The sequence below is a fragment of the Macaca thibetana genome, chromosome 10 (assembly GCF_024542745.1).
Source record: "Macaca thibetana thibetana isolate TM-01 chromosome 10, ASM2454274v1, whole genome shotgun sequence".
NCBI lineage: Eukaryota > Metazoa > Chordata > Mammalia > Primates > Cercopithecidae > Macaca > Macaca thibetana.
Genome location: NC_065587.1, coordinates 15,217,517 through 15,223,240, shown reverse-complemented (window position 1 = coordinate 15,223,240; position 5,724 = coordinate 15,217,517).

The following is a 5,724-nucleotide window of genomic DNA, read 5'->3' as shown; positions in this document are numbered from 1 at the left end:
TTTTTTTTTTTTTTTTTTTTTTTTTTTTTTTTGAGACGGAGTCTCGCTCTGTCGTCCAGGCTGGAGTGCAGTGGCGCGATCTCGGCTCACTGCAAGCTCCGCCTCCTGGGTTTACGCCATTCTCCTGCCTCAGCCTCCTGAGTAGCTGGGACTACAGGCGCCCGCCACCACGCCCGGCTAATTTTTTGTATTTTTAGTAGAGACGGGGTTTCACCGTGGTCTCGATCTCCTGACCTTGTGATCCGCCCGCCTCGGCCTCCCAAAGTGCTGGGATTACAGGCGTGAGCCACCGCGCCCGGCCAATTTTTTTTTTTGTATTTTTAGTAGAGACGGGGTTTCACTATGTTGGTCATGCTGGTCTCGAACTCCTGACCTCATGATCCGTCCGCCTCAGCCTCCCAAAGTGCTGGGATTACAGGCCTGAGTCACTGGGCCTGGCCCTATTGTTAATAATTCTTTCAAACAATTGCCAATCAGAAAATTTTTAAATCTACCTATAACCCTATAAACTGGAAGCACCCACCTCCCCAACAAGTGGTCCAAGTGTTGGAAGTAAATGCTCCATGCCGCCAAGTGAAAATAGCACTCAGGCAAAAGTTTTCTCAGCAAGGCAATTTACTTCTATGGAAGGGTGCATCTCGCAGATGGAGCAATGGCGAGAGCACACTGGACAAGGGAAGGAAAAGGAGTCTTATGTCTAAAGAGGCTAGTCCCTACTGCTGTGTCTTTCCCCTATTGGCTAGGGTTGGACCACACAGTCTAAGCTAATTCCAATTGACTGTTTTAAGGAGAGCAAGGGTAAGAGCCAGAGTGGTGGGGTATTTTCGGCAGGAAGGATGCTTACAGAGCAGGTGACTAAGGATGACTAAGGACAGAGCAGGTGACTGAGGACAGAGCAGGTGATAGAGGCTAGGAAGGGGTTGTTTATTGAAAGTAGGGGCAAGGAGACATAAAGAATGAGGAAGTTAAACTTTAAAATAGAGAACAAAGAACAGGGGAGCTGAACATACTGATACATTGGTTCTTTGGAGAGGATCTCAGAACTCATTGTACTTAACGATTTTCTCCCTCTTGAATTTTAAAGGAAGTTTAGAGGCTAAAACTTTTGAAGAGGAATTTATTATATCCTACACCAACTTTCCAGACTGGACCAATATATATCTTAAATGTATTTGACTGATGTCTCATGTCTCCCTAAAATGTATAAAACCAAGCTTCACCCCTACCACCTTGGGCACAAGTTCTCAGGATCTCCTGAGGGCTGTGTCACGGGCCATGGTCACTCATATTTGGCCCAGAATAAATCTCTTCAAATATTTTACAGAGTTTGACTATTTTTGAGGACTCTGCAGTATTTTCTACAGTTCAATGCTTTAGTTTACCCCAGGTGTTTTTTCCTTTTTTTTTTTTGAAATGGAGCCTCACTCTGTCACCCAGGTTGGAGTGCAGTGCCACAATCTTGCCTCACTGCAACTTTCGTCTCCCAGATTCAAGTGATCTCCTGTCTCAGCCTCCTGAGTAGCTGGGATTACAGGTGTTCCCCACCATGCCTGGCTAATTTTTGTATTTTTAGTAGAGATGGGGTTTCACCATGTTGGCCAGGCTGGTCTTGAACTCCTAACCACAAGTGATCCCCCTGCCTCAGCTTCCTAAAGTGCTGGGATTACAGGTGTGAGCCACCACGCCTGGCCAAACCCTCCTGTTTTGTTCTTTTTCAATATTGTTATGGCTATTCAGAGTCCCTTAAGAGTCCATATAAATTTTAGGATGAATTTTTCTACTTCTGCAAAAAATGTTGTTGGGATTTTGGTAGGGCTTACAATGAATCTGTTGATTTCTTTGGGTAGTATTAACATCTAAACAATGTTGTCTTCCAATCCATGAACACAGGATGTCTTTCCATTTATTGATGTCCTCTTTAATTTCTTTTAGCAACATTGTGTAGTTTTCAGTATACAAGTTTTTCACCTCCTCATTTAAGAGGCACTAACAATTTAAAGCTGGTTCTTGTCCACAGTAGTTCCCTACAACAAACGTGAAACACAACCTATGTTGCAGTTGAAAGATGCCGAAGCCGGGCGCGATGGCTCACGCCTATAATCCCAGCACTTTGGGAGGCCGAGGTGGGCGGATCACTAGGTCAGGAGATCGAGATCATCCTGGCTAACACAGTGAAACCCCATTTCTACTAAAAATACAAAAAATTATCTGGGTGTGGTGGTGGGTGCCTGTGGTCCCAGCTACTCGGTTGGCTGAGGCAGGAGAATGGTGTGAACCCGGTAGGTGGAGTTTGCAGTGAGCCGAGATTGTGCCACTGTACTCCAACCTGGGCAACAGAGCAAGACTCCATCTCAAAATAAAATAAAATAAATAGAATAGAATAGAATAGAATAGAATAAAAGTGGCGAGCTGAGAAACTCTGTAAAAGGAGGAAAAAAAGTTCCCCAGCCTCAGCAACCAATACCTAAAAGATTTGTAAACAGAATTTTTCGTTCCTGTAATTGATTCATTCTCTCAACTGCACCTGTTTGTTAAGGCCACAGAAGTTAGCATCAACTAGGAGCTATTCCGGTAGAGCAAACAAACGAACAAAAAAACCCTGACTCTATTTTCAGCAGCCACTCTTGAGAATAAAGCCACCCAGCTCTGTGCGTGGCAAGTCCCTGACCCCACATGACTTTTGTAACCCAAAGCCAAAGGCCGGAATTTAGGCTCGAGCAACACAATCTCTGGGTATTATTTTGCCCCTTAAATTGCACTCTTTGTACAACGTTTCTGGCCCCATGCAACAACCCAGAAATAGACACAAGAATTAGGCAGATGGAGATAGAAATAGCGCCTTAATTACTGGTGAAGCTGTTAGAGAATGAGGTTCCTTCTCTCTGAGCCATGTGGGCTTATGAATATTTCACCCCACCGCTGGACAGATTTTCCATCTCTGGAGCAGGCACCCTGGACAACTGCGTGCCTCTCCAACAGGGCTTGTCTCTCTGACACCTGCAGCTTAAAGGAACAGAACAAAATACGTGCTCTCCCGTGGGTAGGTAGATCCTAAGGAAAGTTGAGAAGAAAAAAGGACTGAGCTATGCATGGCTCCACTCCTTCAAAGATTAACAGATACATTTTGCCCCCACCCTGCAGGAGGCTGGGAGCTTTGCTCTCATGAAAGTTCCACCACATAGAAACAAGAAAAAGGAAAATTAGTGTTTCCTCCTATATAACACAATTTAAAATCTTAATTTACACCCATATATTTTCTCCTAAAAAGCAGGGAATAAGTTTCTTTCAAATGCTTTGGGATCATTTGTAAAAATATATCAAGCACTAGTCTACAAAGAAAATCCCAATAAGATTTTTTAAAAAGTAATTATAGAGGCTGCATTCTATGAGCATACTGCAATAGAGCTGTAACTTAACAATATAAGGATGATCAATTGCTTGCTCACTTTCTATTTTAAATTAGGTTTTAAAATATGAAGTGTACAGTTTAATTAATGTTTACATACTTATCCACCACGTAACTACAACTTGATGAAGATACGGAATGTTTCTAGCTCTCCAGAGACCTCACTTTTATTCCCATCCAGTCCATACTCACTGTATATGTTTTCTATGGATGCTGCAATGAATTACCACAAATGTAGTGGCTTAAAACAACACACATTTATTGCCTCACAGTTCTGTAGGTGAGAAGTCTAGGTAAAACTTGACTGGGTTCCCAATCTTATCTTGGCCTTTTTTGTTTTTTGAGATGGGGGTCTCACCACATTGCCCAGGCTCTTTTTGAACTCCTAGGCTCAAGCAATCCCTCTGTCTTGGCCTCCCAAAGTGGTGGGATCACAGGAATGAGTCATTGTGCCCAACCTTGTCTTAGCTTCTGATAGGGCCAAAGTCAGTGTTGAATGGCCTGGGCTATTGTCTGGATACTCCCAAGGGAGAAACTGCTTCTAGGTGCCTTCATGTCATTGGTAGAACTCACTACTTCTCATGATTTCCAGAACAGTGACTCAAGTCCTTGCCACACTTTGAGTCTTCTGACTTCCTCTTCTGCCACATCTGTCTACCTCCAGCCAGGGAATGTTCTCTGCTTCTAAGGGCCCATATGATTAGATTAGTCCCATTCCGATAATCTCTCTCTTTTAACATCAACTGATTAGTGACTTTAATTACATCTGCAAAGTCCCTCTTGCCAGGTAACAGAGCATATTTATAGTTTCTAAGGATTAAGATGGGACATTCTGGGAAACTGATATTCTGCCTGCCACATCCAACTCTTCTGATTTGTCACCATGATTAGTCTTCCTTGTCCTTGAAATTCATATAAATAAAATCATACAGTATATCCTCTTTTGTACTCAAAGGTATATCTGTGAAATTCATCTGTGTGGTTATGTGTAGCTTTAGTTATTTTTTACTGCAGTGAAATTCCGTTATATACCAAAATGTATTTCTTCATTCTAATGGTGATAAACATGCTTGAGACTATTATAAATAAAGCTGTTATGTACATCTTTGTTAATGTACGTGATATGGTTTGGTTCTGTGTCCCCACCCAAATCTCAGCTTCAACTGTAATAATCCCCACGTCGTGGGAGGGACCTGGTGGGAGGTAATTGACTCATAGGGGCAATTTCCCCCATACCGTTCTTGTGGTAGTGAGTAAGTCTCATGAGATCTGATGGCTTTATAAATGGGAATTCCCTGCACATGCTCTCTTGCCTGCTGCCATGTAAGAAGCCCTTTTGCTCTTTCTTCATCTTCCACCATGATTGTGAGGCTTCCCCAGTCATGTGGAACTGAGTCCATTAAACCTCTTTCCTTTATAAATTACCTAGTCTTAGGTATGTCTTTATTAGCAGCATTAGAACAGATTAATACAGTACGTTTTGGTAGGTTTATACACTCACTTCTCTCGGACATACGGCAAGTAGTAGAACCACAGTTTGTAGAGTGTACATATTTTAGCTTTAATAAACACATCTGAAGTGATTGTATCTATTTTCATTCCCACCAGTAATGGTTAGAGTTCCAGTTGTTCCACATCCTCACCATCTATTGGTATCATCACTAAAAAATTTTAGCCAGTTTGCTGAGCAAGTAGTGATATCTTTGTGATTGTGATTTGAATGTATGTTTCTTTGATGACATATGTCTGTTCATTTGCTTGTTTTTGAGACGGAGTTTAGCTCTTGTCGTCCAGATTGGAGTGCAGTGGCACGATCTCAGCTCACTGCAACCTCTGCCTCCTGGGTTCAAGGATTCTCCTGCCTCAGCATCCCTAGTAGCTGGGACTACAGGCACCAGCCACCATGCCTGGCTAGTTTTTTGTATTTTTAGTAGAGATGGGGTTTCACCATGTTAGCCAGGATGGTTTTGATCTCCTGACCTCGTGATCCATCCACCTCGGCCTCCCAAAGTGCTGAGATTACAGGTGTGAGCCACCGCACCCAGCCTCTTTGATGACATATGATATTGAGTATCCATGTGCTTATTGACCCCTTTAATCTCTTTTTTTGTGAAATGCCTGTCCAAGCCTTTTGCCCATTTTTATTCTGTTATTTTTCTTATTGATTGAAGACTTTCTTTTTTTTTTTTACATTTAAGTCTTTTGTCAGATATATTTATCATAAATATCTTCTCTCAGGCTGTGGCTTGAGGCACTAACAATTTCAAGGTGGTCTCTAAACTGATAGTCTCTTACTGATATATACCCTCTAACTGGTA